The sequence below is a fragment of the Athalia rosae genome, chromosome 1 (genome assembly GCF_917208135.1).
Source record: "Athalia rosae chromosome 1, iyAthRosa1.1, whole genome shotgun sequence".
In the NCBI taxonomy this organism is placed as follows: Eukaryota; Metazoa; Arthropoda; class Insecta; order Hymenoptera; family Athaliidae; genus Athalia; species Athalia rosae.
Window position 1 is genome coordinate 9,342,190 of NC_064026.1, and position 22,287 is coordinate 9,364,476.

General features: G+C 41.8%; 1 protein-coding gene across 1 annotated transcript in view; it reads left to right on the forward strand.

Moving 5' to 3' along the window:
* The window catches only part of LOC105685073 (ammonium transporter Rh type B), a 74,318-nt gene that overhangs the window by 11,996 nt on the left and 40,035 nt on the right, over positions 1–22,287 (forward strand). The gene's annotated exons all lie outside the window — the stretch shown is intronic.

Sequence of the window (22,287 nt, forward strand, 5' to 3'; positions counted from 1 at the left end):
TTAATTTCATCGCACGTGATCGGTTTCACGTAGACTCTATATTATGCAAATATCGGTGTATCACGTCGATGTAATACCTACCTCGTAGTATTATAAAATAATGCGACGCCGAATTCTCCGGTTATCTGGTACGAAGTTTACGCGGATACAGGTATACTCCGTTGCAGTTTCCTACCGCGTCCACCGGGGTAGTGCACAGTGCACACGAACGATACAACAACGGGCGTTGTACGTAAGACGAAAAAACGAAAAAACGACGGCAATAAAATTCATCCCGCTATCCTCGCGGGGCGTCTGCTCCGGGTATATGTATACGTAGGATTCCTTGTGCGTGTACCGCGAAGGTCGGTATAACTCATAGTTTTATCTATGTGTACCCAGGGGTCGAAGCAGTTATACTTATGTATATATTTATATGTATATTATTACATAGCCATATATATATATATATATATATATACATGCTAGCCACAAGACCGCGTTTCATTTCGCCTGGGATCACCCGTTAGAGAAACAGATTATCCAATCATAGCGAGCTTTGATACGCTTCAGTGAAACCTGCCCGACCGTGACTTAAACTCCCTCTTTCTCTTTTTCTCTCCATCCCTCCAACCCCTGTCTCTCCCTCTTTATTTCACTGCGCGCTACATACGAGTGTACATACGTGTTCGTCAATTTTCATAATTGCATCGCCGGGATATTCTTTATTTCTTTTTTCATTAAATTTACGTCAACCCTTCGATCCTTTTTCGATCGTTCGATCGACGGATTCGCGTTGCCCGCCAGCGAAAAATATTACCGTGCGTATACATATTTATGAAAACAAGGGATGAAAAGGAGAGAAGACGACACGACTCGAGATTATCAGCGTACCGTGGATGTGGAATATTGGCGTGTATCGCAGATGGAAGATAGAGGAATCATTTTCAGAATCGGCGATGTGTAGTAGAGGCGTATGTACGTAATACCGGCACGACAGTAGTACGCGATGTGGTGCAGGAAAGCTGGAATGAAACGGAGCGCGCGTACATTTCTCTTGATGCGCGGTGTTAAACCGGATTACACACGGGAGGGTTTTCTCGATGTGCGGGAGATGACGTCACGATAGGAAACGGAAATAGAAATTAGGACAGGCCTTGTAGGCAGGCAAGCGGCATACCGGGGGGGGGGGGGGGGGGGGGGGATTTTTCTACGTATAGGTATACGCGACTACACATAACAATAACTCATATACGCACCCAGCGTTATAACACGGCTATATACGGTTTGGGGAAGAAGACCCTTTTTATGACAATGAAGATATAAAAGTTATTTATTGGAATGCAGTTACGGTACTGCCGAGCGCTCTGCCGCCGTGTACGGGGAAAATAAAATGAAAAGAGAAAAAAAAAAATGGTACGGGTACAGCATCCCCAGTTCCTTCCCATATGAACGTTCTCATTTCTTCCTCCGTCTCGCTTATCGATCTTCTATCGATCACGCTCAGATTTCATACTTCGATTCCAATTCCACCAGACCCGTCTCGTTATTATATTCCCACACATTCGCGTCTACGTACACCTATGTACCACGTTCACACATAACGCCTCACATCCTCTCGCACAATGTATAATACGGTGTCATAACATATCACCGTATATACTCATGTATTTTATTCATATATCTATCTCTATGTAGTATGTATACCTGACACATATACGTATGTGTACCCTATGTAACTCAACCTACCTTTGTACACGCGACGCCTCACTTCACTACGTTATTCCTGAAGGCGTGTGCGGGATCGACGTCTTGAAATTTATGTCACCTTACCTTTGGGAGAGAAGGAAAAAAATAATTCTATCGCATTAACGACCGATTGAAATTACAGAGAAAAAAAAAAAACAAAACAAACAAAACGAAGTAGAAGGAATGAAAACATTGATATGGTCGGGATGACTCAGAGGCTGGCGCTTTACTCACGTACGATTGTATAAATTTCGAATCCGAGTGATTTCGCGAAGGGGATCTCCCCCTTCTTTTCTATTCTTTATCTATCAATCTTTGCTATTTTTTTTTTTTTCTTTCTCTCAGAGATGCAAAGTTTCGCCGTGGGCATCTATATCTATATCGAAAAATGTCGGAGATATGTTTTCTTTTTTTTTCGTTCCACTTTATTCCTGGGATGCCAATAAATCAGTTCTTATACATATGTGTGTATACGTATACGTGTAACGTGGGGGGATGGGGAACGACGGCACACGGTATGTAGATCAGAACCCGTGGTGAGAATCCCGGACACGTGAGTGATGTTTACTTTACACATGGTTCTTTTTTTAGATAACAAATAAAATTGGGATAAAAATAAATCATTTGCCCCCTTATACTGCATGACCGTGTAACGAATACCGGAATATTTCACGAACTTTGAAAGATTTTACGCACTCGTTTTATATCGTTGGGATTTTTATCTTTTTTTCAATTTCGTCCACATCCCATTCAATAAAAATTTCCGGCCCTCGCGATCTCTCGGTGCGTCTGATCAATTTTCTGTTTCCTATTTATTGTCGTTCAATTTTTTTGTCCCGTTGGATGTCTGTAGGCGCCGCTCTCACCTATAACGTACGTATACATATATACATCGCAATTATTAGTCAGACCAGAATGAAGATTTTGAAATTGGATTTCCACTTGCGCCAGATGTTTCCTTATTTGGCGATTAGCGATCTGCACTGCCGCTATTTTCTCTTATTCTCTATACACAGCAACCCCGAACTCTTCGCCCCACGAGACATCCTGCGGAACCAAAGAAAAGAAACAAAAAACAACCCCCGATGATAAATGAAGAAGAAAAAATAATTGAAACATCTTCCGTTCGAAAAAAAAACCATATTTTCGTGTATCGTGTTTGCGGCGATGTATTTAGTTGCGACTAAATAAACATGGGGTGTGTAGTATATATTTTTGTTTAAAAATCGTAGGGACCACGTGACGAATGAATCAGTTATAAAATTCTATCACGTATGCGGAGATCGTATAATTTAAAAACGCGCGTTTATATTAAGCGGAGCGATTTTTATGCCGTAGATTCGGAACGTCGTCGTAATATTTATTTAAAGTTTTCATGTAAAATAAAAACCTCGGTTAAGGAGGCTGATATTTCGTACCCGGGTCTTCGCGGATATAAACGAATAAAAATTTCTCTTCCATTTTCTAAATTTACGGTCTCGAATGAGACGAGAAATATTAAGGGATAGAAATATTTGATGCCAATGACACACGTACGCTTTCATGTAAAACGCTTGGCGGAGAACTTTATAAGGGTGAATCGGGGCGGGGGGGGGGGGGGGGGGGGTATTTTCTGCCTTGGATATAACGCGGGTACGTAACGCGTAGTTGGTACGGAAAAATGGAATGTGAATCACAAATATTGAAGGGTTATAGATGTAACTGTACGGTACGGTGTATCGCAGTATCTGAAATCGTCGTCCCATCTCAAAGCGGGATATTCTTTATTTATTTATTTCATCGTGCTAGGAGCACTTGCGGGAATACATAAGGTATGAGAGATCGTCGGGAGAGCTCTCGAGTAGCCCATAGAGCTAGCTGGGAACGCTCGAGGGACGATAGATTTCGCCGTCCAGAGACGACGTGTCTACATATCATAAGGTATACCCCCACTTGTGCGACGCTATACCTCACCCCTGCGAAAAGGTATAAAAAGTAAGTACATTATATAATGTATCTGGAGATAAGAAACTCGTCTGCGCTTTTGTACACGTGGACACAGATCTATGCGTACGTGTATGTACGTGTATGTATACGTATATATAGGTAGGAAAATTCGCAAATTCCGGAGTCACCGAATGTAAAAATCCGTGCGCCGCATCGGAATGGGTCCGTTACAGCGCGCTCGTATCCTTGTCGTGTCTTTTATCTGTATTAAAATACAATAGATAAATGGACTATTTTAAAAGCCCTCCGAGCAGTTCGGATCTTGCGACATGACGTCACTGACTCCGGTACACCGTTACGTGTTTTACCAACACACGTGCGTTATATCTTTGTACGTACGTAGAGAGGCAGGATAGGTACGTACGTATAAAATAAATGTGAATCGAAAATGGGGTTAGTCTCCGCTAGGATGAAGTTGGGGTGCGCGGTTCGGGGTCGCGCTACCGGTCTTCAAAGGGCGATTTGTCGACAGTCGACATGACAAAGACATTAGTGAACCCCCGCCATTAGGAAGAAGAGAGCGGAGGGAAAAGGAGGAGGAGAGAGAAAAAAAAAAAAAAACGATAGATATTCGAACGGGACCCGCTGCCGCACCGATCTCCTTGTGGAAATTCTACTTAACCGATCTCAAAGGATGTCACGGAACAGTAAATTGATTCACCCTTGATTTCGTTTCGACAAAATCAAGGATAGGAGAAAAAATAGAGAGGGGAAGAAAATAGCGAAACGTAGATAATTGCTTCTCCTAAGGAAAATGCACTTTCGTTATTATTGCTATTGTAAATTTTTCTTTTTCTCTTTCCTTTTTTCAAAGATCCCTCGGTTCACCCGCTCTCCTTCGCGCTGTACATAGTTCGGTTGGAAACTTACGTTCCGCCCCTATATCGCGCATATCCACCCTTATTTATCTCTCCGTATTACATAAATACATCGCCGCGGCCGCCGCTTACATTCCGCATTCCGCATTCCTCTGCTTTGCAACGGATCTTGAAAGAGATGAAGAGAATAAAAAAAGAAATACAGAAGCTAGAAAATGTGTTATTAATAAATTAATCGTACGCTTCAAACGGCGGGTAAAATATACGTACACGTATATGGCTTACGTGTATAGCAGGTGAATGGGTAAAACAAAAGTACTTGGTACGAAAAAACGAGAACGTGAAATGAAAAAGAAAAAAAAAAAGAAAAAACCAAGATAAGAATTCTAATAAATAAAACGTTCTCACCTGCAACGTCGAGGGTCGACGCGATTTTGCCGGAGGTGATGTGTAGGGGAGGCCGGGGCAAGTTGGAGACGTTAAGCTTCAAGTGCGGTTTTTTAATCGATTGTAAGCGAATTTCAAAATCTTTTGGTATTTTTCAAAAGTATGAGATGTTAGCTATTAAAAAAAAAATTGACATTGAATTCGGTCATTCACAAACTACGTAATTTCCATTTTTCCGAAATTCTGCAAATTCGTCAACTTGCCCCGACCACGGGGCAAGATGGCGAACCTATCGGGGCAAGTTGACGAATATTAGATTTTGGTTTAATGGGCCTAAAAAAATACTTTTTTCGTCAAAATATACTTCAGTTTATTCAAATCCATAAAAGATATGAAAATACAAATACGCATAGTTTTTGTAGTTTAGCTTAGATATACATATACTGATAATTAACACTGGTCGCAAACGAACTGAGCTGCTCCTTCGACATTAGAACATGCCAACATTGAATCGTGAATAAATTTATTCATTTATTCATTTATCGAATTATTCAATGAGCTGCACAATCGTATGTAGCCTAAATATCAATTAACTAAACAACATGCAAAGATCTCGATAAGGACGATCCGTCAACTTGCCCCCACCATCTTGCCCCATTCGCTACTATTTGCAAAAAAAGAACCCCACAAAAAGTACATTGGTGAAAATTCGGAGATTCTATGATCTCTAGGATCTATATGCGTATAGAAATAAAGTATTAATTCACAAGTCCGATCTTGCTTATCTGTAGTTGTATACAACTATTTTCTTGAGCTCCAGATATTACTTCGCACACGTCTGAAACCACAATGCCTCCGTAAAAAAGCCGGATGACCTTGCCACGCTAGCTATATCGCAAATATTATTGCGTAGAAGAGTGTTTAACACTTTTTGATAACTTACCCGGCGCTATCTGTCAAAATATTCTAAAAACAATCAATTCGTCATCTTGCCCCAGCCTCCAACTTGCCCCGGTCTCCCCTACCTACAGGTGTGTATAGTACGTGCGTATAACGCACGCTCGGTGGGGTCAAGAGGGCAAGAAGAAGAAAGGCTCGGCATAAGGGTTCCCAAGAATATGCTCGAAACTTTTCTGAATTCGCGATGCTTTTTTCTCTTTCGGATCATTTTTTGTTAAGATCTTTTTTCTCACCGTTGACGTCACGTGGGCACTTGAGGTTTGAACCCTCCGCTTGGAATGCGTCATGAATCGGTGAACGAATGCCCCGGCTATATACCACGTATACTATACTTTTTCCATACTCGACTCGTCGCCTCGTTTCAACGACGACGACGCCGTTGATTTCCAAATACGTATACCCTATACGCTCGCCCGCCCTTCCGAAGACTCTGTTTTCTCGAAGCGGCAGACAACTTGTCGCCATGTTCTCCCAAATCGACGATTCCCAAACGACTTTTCTCTCATTTTACTCTCTTTTCGTTTCTTGTGTGTGTGTGTTTTTTTTTTTTTTCTATCTCTGTTTCCCCCGCTATCTGGAAGATATCGCATAGCGCGCGATATCGTTTCGAAGAATATGTAATAAGCTGGATTATACATATATACGTCTTCGTGGATAAATTATTCAATTCCCTTCTTTTCCTTTTTCCCATATGCTGCATTGGTTCGGTTATTCGTTTTTTCTCTTCTTCTCGTCTCCACGAAATCCTGCAAAGAAGGTCTCATTACATAAATACATTTTTGGAATGTTCCGCGGCGCGGAAAGAAAAAAAGTTGGGAGTTTCTTTTCTTGTTTTGGAAGAAAAAAATTTCTCTCGTCTTCTGTGTTTCATAACGAAGGATCTGTCTTCTTATCGCCTAGTGCCGGTCGAAGTTTACCGCGTCTGAAGTCAAACTTCATAAAAATGCAACGCATTTACCATTTATAAAACGAGAAATGAGAACGAGGGACGTGAAATAATATTCAGTAATGTATAAACACTGTAAATTTGTAAGTACATTATACGTATAAGCTGTACAGATAACTTATGCAACTGGCTGATAGCCAGAAAATCGATAATAATTAATTTTAATTAAATTCCATCATTAACGTCACACGGCGAAGGCATCAATTATCCAGAGCCAGCTCAGCGACAGCGCTCTGGAAGAGTCAAAATAAAAATGATAAAATAATAATCCGCGAGATCCTTTCCCCGAACCGCCATTCACGATCCCTTTTTTCTTTTTATCCAGAGCCAACGATGAAGTATTTTTTTTTTTTTCTCCTCCTTTTTTTTTTTTTCAATTTAATCTTTAAACCCCAGCTCACATGCCGTATACCTCTATTGAAATGAAAAATGAAAGGAAAAATCTGAATAAAATAGAGAAAAATATATATATTAAAACAGAATAAATACATGAAATCAAATGAAAAGGGAACGAAAAGTCGAAAATTCTTCCACTTGTCGCTCGTACTTGCGCACTTATTCTTTGATGACTCGGTCTTCGACTCCACATCCCAAATTGTAAGGGTCGGATAGCGAGGTATACCCACGCATGAAGTAAGGGAAAATTTATCGAACTTTATCGAGTTATCCGCGTCACTCTTACGACCGTCAAAAAAATTATTGGTTCAAAAAACGTGAAAAGAAAAGAGGAAGAAAAAAAAAACCAATAGAAAAATGATACTCGCTGCGCCCCACCCCATCGCACCGGTGCGTCGGTATATACGTATACTTATTTACAAAAGGGTTCCGTTTCCCGTGGGATAATGAAAATCGAGTGCACTGCAGTAGGGTATCGGTATAGAAGCGGCTAAAAATTTAACCCGGCAATGTTGCGTCTATGGAAGAAGAAAAAGAATAAGGAATAAGAATAAAAAAGGAGAAAAAAAAGGGACTGGTAAAGCACAAAGGTATATATGAGGTAAGGAAAGGGAAGTGCCGGCTAGATTCAGTCGGATAACATTTTTTACGCTTAAAGACCCGCTTCGACCATCTGTTGGAATGCGTGAGGTGGTATAGAGGCGGGATGATTTCGAATCTCTTTGTGCGTTGTAGGAGGTTGGATGGAAGAAAAAGGATACTGACGTCTACGGGAAAACATGGTCAGCGAAAGGAAGATGGGAAGGAGGAAAGAATAGAAAAAAAGAACTAGAAGCGGAGGAAAAAAACAATGGAATTTGAGATAGATCGACACCAACACTCGTGTCCCGGACCAAAAAAAGAACTAAAATAAAAGCAACAGCTGCTAGATCCGTATGGTGAAAGATTTTCGGTTCGATTATAGATTTTGTCGCGCACCTCACGCTCCCCGCGTCGTTGATAAAAATTTTGAATAAAATAGCGGGGGGGCGGTGCGATTTTTTTCCGATGAATAATGAGTTGGGAATCGGGAGTTAGAGAGCGCGCACCTTTTTTAGTCGTCCTGCGGGAATCGAGTAGTAAAAGTTTGCCGTACGCGAGAGTCGTCGGTCTCGATTTGGTAGCGAAGAACTATAAGTAACAAAGGCCATGAAATACGTTAGTAGGTAGGCAGGCAGGCAGCGGTGAGGTATTACCAGATCTCTTTGAGACTAGAGAAACCCGTGGGTGGGTGAAGTGTAGTGTACAAACATATAGGTATGTCAAAGAGACATACCTAGGTAGGTAGGTAGGCGAGTTAGAAGAAAGGGCAAAATAAAAGTTGCTCATAAAAGTTTGAGCGAGCGGAGCGGGCGATAGGTATAGCTGTAATGCATAGGTTCGCGACAACGACATTCGTACATAAGCGAGGACTCCGCGACGAAGAATATGAGCCGCGGGATATCAGAGAAGACCGTGTGGGACGCTTTTAAATAATGCAAAAACATTGATTTCATGTATAAAAAACGAGGCGTCGGGTAGCAGGCGAAAGAGGCGGGAGGATCGGACGTCAACGCGCGAGGGTCGGGCGGTTTGAGTTTTGAGTTTCGTTGTTTTTTCCTCCTATTTCTTTTTTTTTCATCGTACCCTCTGAAACAAGAAGAAAAATACGTGAACTCCCGCGATCGTTGAACAATGACCGGCTGATTAATCTAATTAATTATTTCACTTTGAAGTAATTTTTTATTAATAGCATACCTCGCAGGTTCGATCGGGAGGTATAAAGTTCAAACGAACAATTTTCAGAATCCTTCCATTTCCTTTTCCATTTTAGCACGCGCCTCGCAAACACGACAAGCGAGAAAATGTCACATTTTTATATTCCGTTGCCGGGACACGCGGCTAGTATGACTGTACGGATGAAAATGGGAAGAGGCGAAAAAAAAAAAGATGAAGGGTAGAAAGAAGGGGAAGCGGATGTACCGTAGTCTATATTTTTGCTATTCCGGTGATCCTCCACGGTGTTTCATAAATTCAACTTATTGTGAAACGTAAAGAATCTCCGAAATTATATTAAAAAAGTTTTTCAAAACTAAAACTGAAGTGGAGAAAGTTTTAACTCCTTCTAAAGAATTGACAGTCCTCGTAAAGTTTTCTCTCCATGATGCGACGCGCTACCACGTACACCGTCGGTGCTTCTTGCTCTCGTACACATTCATACATATATATATATATATATCTATATACAGACAATATACCACATCACGAACTATACACTCGGAATATATTCTACATTATAAATATATTACCGCGTGTACATGTATATACATATTTTATAAGGTTAATCTCACGGCTCAAACTAACTCTTGGAGACAAGTGGATCCAAGTAGCGAACAAAAGCTTGACGTCGTTAAAACGCCACTGCAGCCACCTTTTGTTAAACCTTATAAGAGAATCGTCGAAAGCTCAAAAGAAGAAAAAGAGAAAGAGAAAGAGGACGAATACCTTGTCGGATATACTCTAGCGTTGCTAGAGTTTTTCGATCGAGTGGAAGTAGAAGAAGAAGAGAAAAAGTTCTCTCTGCGTTAATTATCTGTCTTTGGCAGCTTAACTTTTGACGCTCAACATCGACCGACACCGCGAGTCGCGACGACCTGACCAACCCCCTCCCCCCCGATGAATGCACGCTAAACTAAACCCGAGAAGACGACGCTCCCGCGCGTCTCTACTGGAAAATCTATAGGGGTCGTTAATTTATACCGCTCGTTTTTCGTCGGTGCAATGAGCATATCTTAGAGCTTTTATACAGCTGCGCCTTCGTCCGTATATCGTACAAAGATCGACGCTTTTTTCCGTCTCTTTTTGGGATCCGTTTTACTTCTTTCTCTTGATTTTCTACATCCCCGAGGAATCGCGGACTTACCTACGTATACCTACGTACTCTGGTCAAAGTGTAGGGCGAAAACATCTGTTCCATAGATTCTGCGAAACCGCCACCACCGACTTCGCTACCCCTGTAAATTCTAAACCCTTTGAAAACTACAAGATCTGAAGGTAAACCTATGCAGAAGTCTGATGAAAAGTGCGGTTAACCAACCGAGAAGAACTTTCGACACGAGCGTACTTCGAGCTATACTAACTAATCAGATATAAAACATTTCGTACCGCCGACCGCTTTCGTATCTATACGTGCTGGAAACGTATAACTTTCGATAGATGTAATTCGAGATGTAATCAACCAAAACTCGACCTCTCAATGAATCTGGAAGATAATCAATAACACGCTTCAAATTCAAATCTCCAGATTATCGAACGTTGATCATTTTCTTCATCTATTTATTTTCCTTAGAGATTTGGTGTACGTACGTACGAGGCTCGTGAAAAAAAAAGAAAAGTAGAGAAGGCTATAAAAAAATCAAGAGCGGGCCACGATTCGAATCTCACAAGGTGTGGGTGTAGGAAATAGATTCATTCGTTTCTGGATTCGTCGTATCGCGTATAAAAAGTATAATGAATGTGCTTGATAGCTGCCAGGGAATTTTCATTTCTCTTTCTTTTTATTTTTATTTTTCTTTTTTTTTTAAACTTCATCCCACATTATTATACAGGAAGTAGCGATGGAAGAAATATGTACATTTGTTTCGGATCAATTCTCTGTAAAATAGATGATAAAAAGTGACGCGATATCTTTACGAATTCAAACCGGTCGGGCGAGCGGCGCACTGTTTAAATAATAGCGGCGAAGACGTTCGAGTTAAAAGCAACGTCCAATTTGAAATATAAGCACATTTTCCAAAGTATATATAGATAAATAACTTCGGTCATTTACCGGGAATTCTTACGGGCTATAATAACAACACATTTGAAGTAAGTCGAACAGGTGTTGCACGCGCGTAGGACGTTGAACTGTTTATTGTCTTCGCGAAATCGTATACCAAGCTCATCCGACCTGCAAGCTGGCGCGAGCTTTCAATTATACAAATTATTTCGAAATCGGTGTGAAACCAACGAAAACATACGCGCGGTAGAACTTTACGTATTCATTTGGCCTGTTGAGACAATTAATGGCAGCCTTGACACGCTTATGCAAAACCGATTGTTTGTGGAAGCGGTCGGGAATTCAACGTTGCGTTGCAATATGTTAATCGTAGTAAACTTTATCATTTCTTTCGTTTACTCGACGTCTGAAATATCGAAACCTTCTCCCAATTTGTTTCTCGAATCGGCTGGCGATGGTTTCCTACGCGGGATGAAATTAGCCCTTTGATAATAATTAGCGGGTTATCCGCCATTTCGGTGTACGGCCATCTTGAATTTTACCCCGGGCTTCTGAAACTACCGGTTTCACGCTTCGCCTAACTTAACAAAGTTTTCGACCCCCTTCGCTCAGACCCACTGACTTAATTGTATAAATATTAAATTATACGACGTCAGTAGTGTATGCGGGCATCCCGCAGGACTTAGTTCTCTAATAATTCGACTCCTGGTGCGCCATCGCTTCGACGCAGATAAATATATTAATTATACGCACAACTGGCGTGGAGCATTGTCGTCATTTAAATAATGAAGAAAAAAAATGAGAAAAAATCATCGAAAATGAGGCGTCCGACGCACCGTCCGACGAATATGAAACGCGTAATCAATCAACGGGGTTCGGAGCGTACGCGCCGTCACCGGATGAAATTTTATGGCTGCCTTTTTTTCTCTTTCTCTCCAAATTCTCTCTTGTAGTTCGTATAGATTTAATCTTAGCGCGGGCGTTGGCGTTTCAGTGTATTTTATGTGTTTCCGAAAAAGGAGCGATCGCCCTAAAACTGAACTTCTGAATGGAGACAATGAAAAACGTTAACGCGATGACACCATACGTTACGTTTGGACTCCTTTCGAAAATCGAACTATTCTACGTAGAGGAATGATCGTGTGATGTTGGAATTTTTATCGAAAACCTGCACGGCAAGGACTCCACCGCTAGAATCAATTGAATATACGTTGACGAGAAATATGTACAACGTTACCGGTGTACATGCACCTACACGTCGTAAATACAGGTCTTTAGATGTCGTATACGCGTATACGGTATATGTACGTACCTATACACGTACACCTTTACGCGTATCGAGCCGCGCGTGCTCCGAAGATGAGATCTAAGATCGAGATTTCATTGAAATTTACCCATGCGTAAAGTAAATTATACGTCCTACGGCCCTTTGATCTCGGCATGGAAAGAATCGATCAAAAATTTTCCGACCGTAAAGAGAGTTGAACGGATTTTCACTAAACACATCCGAAACGAGAACTGAGTGAGTTTGAAAGGCATTCCGTGTTTCGTTTCAATCACGCCGAATCGTACGTAACGTAACCACCCCCTTCGCATCGTTCTACGGGGCCTGTGTGAGAGGAGGACGAAAATCGCTGCGGATATTACTCGAATATACGAGCGAATAATTGCACATTTTTCATACACGATAAATTTCGCCTTCTCGCTATCGGGGAGAAAAGAAGGGACGGTTTTTGATAAGACAAAGTAGAAATGGAGAAGAAAGAAAAAATCGACCGTATTTCGAGGGGGGGGGGGGGGGGGGCAATTTTTGCTCCAGGAACCAATTAAAGACATTCGCTCGCTGCAGAGCGAGAACTTTGCTAATTATCTCAGCATGCAAAGTGGCACACTTTGGTTATAATATTAATCCGTGCGAGCGGCGTTTTCCCTCGAATTATATACGAAAAATAGAAGAATCACCGGGTGGTTTCACACGTTCGGACATCAGCTGCTGCCGAACGGCAAAATAGATGTGTGAAAGAGAGATGAGAAAGCGGAGACATTCCCACTATTTATAAAGCTATTAATATTCAGCTCAACCGCGCGCGACATGAGTCATTCAACGTTCTCCTCTCCTTATATTACATTTTCATTTTTATTTTATTCCATTTCATCTTCACTCACCATGGCGTTCTTCGTCTTCGTTCGTTACTCCTCGCACGAACGGTCGTCGTAGTCGTCGTCGTAGGTGGTGCAACACCACCCTTCCGACCCCTAGCCGGGTTTAATTCTTGCCGCTGCGCCGCGTTATTAGTCTTCCAATTAAAGGCGCATTTAACGGCCAATAGGAACAAGTTGATCGCAGCAACGATATAGTCCAACGTGCAGCCCTGCACGCGCGGTATGACATCAGGGGATAATCGCGTCTAGTGACGTCACTCCTCATAAAATATTTTTCCCGTACACTCGTGACGAGTATGTTGTATACGGTGGGTTTTCTAGACTCGCGTACGACGATCAATTGATTCACTCGACGCGCCTATACGCAACTCGCGAGAATCAGAGGTAGTAAAGGCCCTTTTGAATTTTGACGAGCGCATTTTTCGTCTCGTTTATACGTTCTTTTTACATTTGAGAAAGCAAAGGTATATATATGTACAACCGTACGCCGATGCGGTACGGGAACGTAACGATCATTCTCAATTATAACACGTACCTCTTTATACGTGTGACACATTTTCGTTTCTGGCTTCTGAGAAGTTACATTTATCGGTGATGTTGGTACGTGTGGTTTTGAAACGAGGCGTTCGCTGAAATGAAAAAAAAAAAAAGGGTATGATAATTTCAAGCTTCACGGCGATCGATTATGTTAATTACGTGGATAAACATGTGTAGACGAACGCGATGCGCGGCGCAGATTCGATAGCTATACCATATTGCATCGAGTTAATTCTGTATACGAACATTTACTTAATATTTCACAGCGAGCAAACCGAATGACCGATCATTCCACGGATTGACTGACAATAAGTGTTACTGACAGGGGCGGTATATAAATGTACATATCGTATCCATTTACCTATATAATACCGTCTGCCGAAGAACACAGACTAGGAATAGGTATAATATCGTACATATACGTATGTACGCGGAATTGGCCGTTCACATAGCAACCGAATGAACGGTGGTGGTCGACCCGCTGCACTGACCAAGAGTTTACCGTGTGATTATTTATATGTACATAGATGCGTATATATATATATATAAACACACGTATAATACGTATGTATACGAATACATGCACCGTATGTATAAATAGGTAGAGAGCAGCTTGCGCGCGTATGATAACTGACTTGTGACGTTGACAGTTTTAGATTGATGTGAAAAGGGAACCCTTGTAAAATGATATCCACCCACCGTTTGCTAATTAATACCATTATCATCGTACCGTTAATGGGTCGTTTTCTGCTGCTTCGATTCCCAGTTCAGTTCTCCCCATGGTATAAATACCCGCCTATACACCCGGCATGGTGTAAAGTCAACGTAGCTATTTCTCTCTCTCTCTCTCTCTCTCTCTCTCTCTCCATACAGCGCGTCGAAATTACCCTCAAGAGTTTCGACCCCCACGTACCGAAAGGTCCTCAGTTTCATACCTTATTCAGTTGATTTTCAGGTAGATAAGGCATGGCTGCCGTTTTTTTTTATTCTTTATTCTCAACCGTTTTTTTGTTCGTCGTCTTTTTTATCCCCCCCTGACATACCGTCGGGTATATCGCCCTCGAAAACGGCAACGCCTTGTTTTCAAGAGCTTGCGGGTGGACCTGAAAAGCACGATTTTCAACGGACTAATTACTTATTTATAGATACGCCGCGTACACGTTATGGGCACGCAACGACTTCCGGAGCTCCTTAGGTCCGAAAATTGATCGTTTAAACTTTCAGGGATGAAAAAAGAACAACAAGCTTTTTATAGACGAATACGCGGACACGGTATAAAATATTAATACGCGGACGTGGTTTACCGTATCGTTAATTAATTAGTCGAGTCTTCTTCGCCGTTTACCGCGTTCGCTTTTTACCGTTTGCCCAAAGTCTGAACGAACCCCCGTCACGGGATGAACGTCCCGGCTTAACTCCGGGGGGGGGGGGCTGAAGCGACGAGACGCGGCGACCAAGAAATTAAGATTACGATCCCTCCCTCTGACTAAAGATGCAAAATCACCCGACACGTAATTCCATGCGTTCGTACGCGCGGCTATTTTTAGCGAAAGTTTTATGCAATTCATGGACAATTCTCGTGTACTCGTGGATTACTAATCGATTACGTCGAGCAACGGATGTGACAAATGAGCTCCGATAAAACTTCCAACGAAACCATTTTACGCGAGCAATTATACATATGGGAATTAAAATTATTTCTATTCAGAAATTTTTTCATTCCCTCTCTTTTACCTTCCCATTTTATTACGTCGTTCGGAATTTCATTACGAAAACAACTCCGAGTGTCGAACGTACAATTAGTCGGATCCAATGAAGAAACGTTTGAGACCATAAAAAACTACCCAACCCACGAAATTGATCGTCGAGTGTCACTTTAAATGTCATACAGAGTTCCTGCTCATTGCACAGTTTATCGGGGTTACATTGTTATCCGACCGTTGGATCGGTTCGATCGCAATTAAAACGGTCCTGCACTTTCCATTTTTATTATCTTTTCATTTTTCAAATATCTGTATTATTATAATCGCATGGGGAGAGGGGAGGGGTGCATGAGTCCGTGCGTGCGTCGGACATTACCACGAAAAGTGTGCGGCGGTGCGGACTTCATTATCTGATACGTACAATCGATTGTCTAATTCGTATGTAAACGAATAGCGTGCGGTTGGCTAAAAGTATAAGCTTACGATATTCAGGACTCAACTCGGTGAGTTCATATGATGTATCAGGACTACTGCAGTGTGGAAGAAAAAAGGCAAAAAAGTGGAAAAAAAAAAAAAAAATTCTCATATATTCTTGATGCATCGCGTAATATTATATGTACGTATAGCATCGGTGGTGTTCACGTACACGCTGTTGCGACGTGTCGCCTCCGGTCATTATTTCGAGAGCCGACATTTTTAATTGTCCTTTGAAATTGCAGCTAATGTGCTCACACCGGACTACATTAGCTCTCGCCTTCTATTACCGCACACGCATAACGGTGGACTTCTCTTGCAGGTTTTACGTGGAACGCAACGACGTAACGCGGTCGAATAACGTGTGTACGGTGACGCCACCACATTTTACAAATTTTATTCGGTTACGTTATTTTAGTTTTTGGTTTGTTTGTTGTTTTTTTTTTTTGTCTTTTGTTTTTTTTCATACGGGTTTTCTCCAATTTCATTCGCATCCAACGAACGGTGCAACCGTTCTAATGAAACATCACCGCATAACCCGCTACGTAGGCGTAGAATTTAATTTTTCAACATGCCTGGGTTATTTTAGGAATTTCGAGTTATTCCTGATAATCCAACGCGATTAGAAACGTCTCGGTGAATGGTTTAATTGTAGACCATCGGAGCACCCAGCCCGAAGAAGAAGCATTGACGGAATAGTCGATAATTGTAAATTACACGGCTACTCCTGCGAAATATCATGCAGCGGATCGACGTTCCGGCAACTGAATCGGAGCCACGAATGCCACGAATTCACGAGCTGCAGCGAACAATCGTACGATTCGTTAATTTTTATACGGACGTTCGTATTATCGAAGGACAACGAAAAATTACGTAAATTTAATATGCAACTATCGATCGTCGGCGTAGCGTGGGATTTGTCTTTATTTTGCTTATATTTATTTGTCGCGTAACCGCCAATCGAAGTTTACGCGCGATGGGTGTGTGTAGTATGAGGTTTCCAGACGTTCCCAAAAAAAAAAAAAAATGTAAAAAACTGAAAAGAGGCGCGAAATGAAAACGCTCCGATTTACCGGAGTTCGATGATTTCGCTTGAGTTACGAGGTTCGAGAGCAGTAAATGGGTCTTGATTAATATTCGAACACGCCTCCGCGCGCCTTTTCTCCGAGCATTTGCATGCGCCAAACCCATTTTCTGTAAACGTCTAATAAACGACTCTATATAAACTATGATTTTCGCCGCCAGTTTCATCCCACACACACACACGTATATGAAACGTCTGTCACGTACGTGTACGTGCGTGTTAGACGAACCACCCGGAATACGAGCACAGGAGAAGATGGCCCTGCGTTATATTATGCCCGAACTCATATATGCGAGTAATATACACCCGGTCATATACGTACGGGTACATAAGAGAACGGGTGTACGCATTTACCTGATATTGGAAAAATGTTAAATCTGCTATCTTATAGAACAGAGTTCCTGAAGGGACGCCGTATACGTTACATACACGTGTATACCCCACATCCGTTCGGGTGGAGCGAGTTCGCGAAGCGAAGAGAAATATCTTGACGCGACTACACTTAAAATACGATCTGTACATACGTGTACTTACATACCTATGTACCCCCTGTAATACATAGGTTTAGAGTATTTCGCAAATTCTTAAGAAGCTTCAAACTGCTTTATAGTGTCGTTTTACGCGGGTCGCTACGGCGTACGTCGTAAGATCCCTTCACGTTCGGAATTTCCATCCCGCGAACCCCGACGGGGACTAAATACGGGAGGGGGAGGAGGTGAGGTGGGAAGTGAAGAGCATTTGTGACGCCCTATTTAATTCTATTCGAAAGTTACTTTTGAATTTTCTCTCTCTCTCTGTGCGGACGTGTGGGTGTGTGCGCGCACATGTATAAATCCAACTAAATTATCATCCCTTGCTTTTATTTCACAATTTTCCGTTTCGACGTATGGAATGAAATTTTTATTCCAACTCGTCTCGCTGAAACGATTAAACTTCGATCGGAATTCCACCGGTCTGTCCCAAGAATAACATCCGATTAATAATAAGAAAGCGGATCACAATCAGATACGAGGCACGTGGAAATTGACTTCGCTACCCCATCGGGGCTGGAAATCTGAAGAGAGGAGAAGAAAAAAAAAAAAACAAATAGCAAAAAAACTAGACACGGAGGTGAGAGAAAAAAAGAAGCGATAGAAAAGGTGATAGAGAGGGTGATATTGTGTGGAAGGGTAATCGAACGCGTTCAGAGGTGTTAGTTCGTGTAGATGAGAAGCCTTTTTTCGCGAACGTTATTACGAGCTTATCTGGCGCGCGGTGTTTGGACGACATTTAATGATTCGGTGTATCAAACAATGCTTAGCGTTGGTGAGATTGTATCAAAAATAGTTTATGAATCAGAGCTCGTAGAGAAAGATTTTATTTAGAACCTCCGACTAATTATAGCGCCTAGTGGATTGAATGGACTTGAAAACATAATTTATTCTCTTTCGAGTTATCACTCGTTATGCTTTAATTGCAACGATGACTGATTTGATGATTTACAGCCGCGATAATCGCGTAATAAAAATTAAAAAGGAACAAAAAAAAAAAAAATATTAAACAAACGAGCGAAAAAACCACATCACGTCGCACAGCGTCTAATTAAAGCTTCTGAGAACGTCAGATTATTAAACCTGAATTTATACATCAACGGGGCCAAACGTCAAAGGTCAACGATAAAATTACCAAAAAAAAAAAACTATAGTAAATTTTAAACAAAACTCGTACATCGCAAATCAAATTATGAAATCATAGTTGAGAAGGAAAAAGAGAACCAAACATGTTATTACGTTGGTTCTGGTTTTTTTTTTTTTTTATTTCATTTTATTTTTTTATACAGAAAAACCAATAATCCCGATACGGTATACGAACGTTCGTTACATCGTATTATCCGGAAAAACCGAACGCGATATTTCAGTGTTAAATTTCGAAACGATTGGAACGGGATGTATAAAATAATTGTGAATTAACGTGGAGGTAAATTGTTCGACCGGTAATCGATAGGTAAATGATGCGATGTACAAATTATACTGAAAAACGAAAAATCAATGACGCACATCGGGCGGAGAAGTTTCATTATACGGTCCGAATCACCCGATCGCGATTGGTTCGAATTCTCTGAAAAATTGAAGGATCTCGATTCACGATTTTGGATGTATAATATCCGTTTAATTAGCGAGTGTGCATCGGCGCGGGGAGGACAACGTGTCATCTAATTAAAGTAAAAGACGTCCGTGGCGAATGTAGAGAGCGAACTCGTTCTAATTAAAATTTAAATAAATTTGCACTTACCCTTTGTTATACCGATATGCATGCAGCTAGGAGCAATCTTGATATAACTTCTAATTTAGATTGGAGAAGGCGAGGAATTCAACCGAAATTTGACCGGATCCGTTTGTGCTTTTACCAAACTTGTACATTTTACGTCTGGTCTAAACTCTCGCCACAGACCCGCCGCCGTGCACTCGCCACTCTATAGCGATGTTCTTACCATACAGGGTGTCTCGCTGAAAAACCTTTACCAAATTAACTAGATCGCTCGTTAACGTGCATCGAATCGTCGGCCTTTTTTATTTCGGCCCACGACGAATCCCTCCGTATTTTTTTTTTCTTTCATAAAACTGTTGAAACTGATAGATTTTCGGGGTGGAAGAATTTATCGAAAAATCCAGTTTCGCGACGTACAGCTGATCGGGAATTATCGATCCCCAAAGTATACGAGAACCGAATTTATAGTACGATCCGGATCTTCTTCTTCCAACTGTTGTACACCCTCGTCTATGGATAGTCAACTATTCATGGTTTACCCATGGGGGATGAAAAGTTCGCGACTCACCGGCTAAATTCTCTTCCGTCTTCGGATACTCCCCTTTTACGTAAAGTTTGCTCTCTGAAAAGTCAAATAATGCATTAAAAAAAAATAAAAAAAAAAAAATACCTCGACAAAACACCCGGGAAAAAGTATCACTAGTTGGCGCAACTTGTTCGAGGGATTAAAAATATGGATACCTATTCGGACCGTGCTCATGTTTTCGCTCGGACACCGGTATCTCATATAATTACACGTACGTACGTACGTACGTACCTGCGAGGAAATTAGCCCGCGGCGTGGATTAAAATGAGGCGCCTTGTATGTATACATATAAACATGCGTTGAATTTATGCAAACATCCCGGGGTCTCGACCAACACGTGTAACTTCGGTACACTACTGTGTACGGCTGACAGAAGGGTTTCCAAATTAAACAAGGGATCGTCCCACTAATTTACGGTCGGCTGACGTCTATTTAACCAAGGAAATGCCTTGGCTTAGCTTTACTTTCTCGCTCTCTTTCGCTCTCCGTCTCTTTTCCACTGTTCAAGAGATACACACGTACCGTACCGTACCGTTACACACGCGGATTACTACAAACTTTGTACACTGCCAGCACCTGTCTAATTGTCAAACAAATTAAGGGGTTCTTAATTATCAATAAACGACGCGTTAACCCTGGACCCAAACAATGCGAACGTCACGAGATATGTCATTCGAAAAATCCATGTTGGAGAATCACGAAAGTTGCAATCTCTAAATTTAACAGCAAACCGCGGAGAACGAGAATCTCTCACTCGTTCGCAATGAATTTTTATTTTCTTGGTCACAGTAGAAGAATAACCATTCGCGCCCGCATGTCCCTCCTGCGAGCCTCGTCGCGGTGGTCTAGCTTTGAATAAATAATTAGTAAAATTAGGGTGTCAGAAGTACACAAGTGGAAAAGAAAAAGGAGACGCAAGGGTACGTATGATCTATCTGTGTGAAGAACAAGGCATGTATCAACGCGGACGCGTTGCACCGCGGCACCGCGTTGCATCGGCATTGTTTCTTGGAAGAACAATAAAAATGAAGAAGAATTTCAGAGTTTCGTCCGCCTGCGGCAATTTATACCACCGACCTCCGTCACGGCTGCGAGAACGTGCGCACGTGTGTGTGTTTGTGTGTTTGTGTGTGTGTGTGCTTGGCCACGTCGAGAAATTAGAGTCACTATTTATTTTCGTGTCTCTCACTCAACGCCGTGAATTCAGCCCCTGTGTAGAAAGGTCAGAGAATACCCTCCTCTCAGCAGCAGGTTGGATTTACGTTATCCTTATAGTGAATTCTTCTTTGTCTAGAAAACCATTGTTTAGTAACAGTTCTCTTTCTACTAGGTTCTGCATACAAGTATCCAGTGTAACAACGTGCATCCGTTTGCTGCCGCTGCACGCTGCACTTACTTTGTGTGGATATTTATACAAGCCTATGTACGTGGGTAGGTGTGCGTATGTATCGGGTTATATACGTACCAAGGACGGAATTTAGCAACGTCCTTAAGCCAGGAATTACGTAAATCCTGCTTACATTAAGTGGGAAATAAATCTTGCAAACTATTTAGACAAATCCAACTTATCCTGCATTGTTAAGTTTCCAGCTGTATATGCGTCAACGCGGACGTCCGATCGTCTGCATTTCACTTTTTTCACCTCACCGTATCCCGTTCGTGAGAATCTCCGATAATTGGGAAAATAATTGAAGGAATAAACCGCAACATCTGGGCGATCGGTGGTGATTCGATAATTTTGGTCTGACAAAGCTTGCGAAGATACGTCGGGCTCAAAAGTTGATAACGGTTAGCGAAGCGGGCGATGAAAAGGTCAAAAAGCGAGGGCAGTGTTACAAGGTGTAATTTAACGCTACGCGACAAACGACCTATCGCGATGGACACGATGCGATACGCGATGGATTTACATGTATCGGCGGAAATCGGCTGCGTTTTACAGGTGTTCAAACCCATATACCTATACTATACATGTATAATACGTACGAGCAGTAAATTATATGGGGTTGATATACGACTACCCAAGTAGGTTTACGACCGTCAGTTCGAAGATAGTGCACGTAAAGCACGTGACAAATATTATAAATATAACAATCGTGGCTGGGGGATTCATTTCTCTCCTAGACTGCGTAACGCTTTAGTGTTTTGCCGTTCGAAACGGGCGATACGTATTATACACCGTTGACACGAGTAGGTGCACGGTATGGGAAGTGACGTCAGAGGTGAGGGACAATCACGTGCTCGAATATAAGTACATACAACCCCGCGGCTTCGTATGCATAAAAGTAGGCTCGCAGGCTCTGGGTGGTGCACCGACGGAACGAACACCTCGCTATTCTATGCCACATACCAGACATCTGATGCAAAAATAGATGCGACACAATAGCGGTAATGAAGTCACGCTCGCTGCGGTCGTTCCTACTAATCAAGAAACGCAAAGCAATCGACCCCATGTTGGGCGCATACATCCCGTACGTAT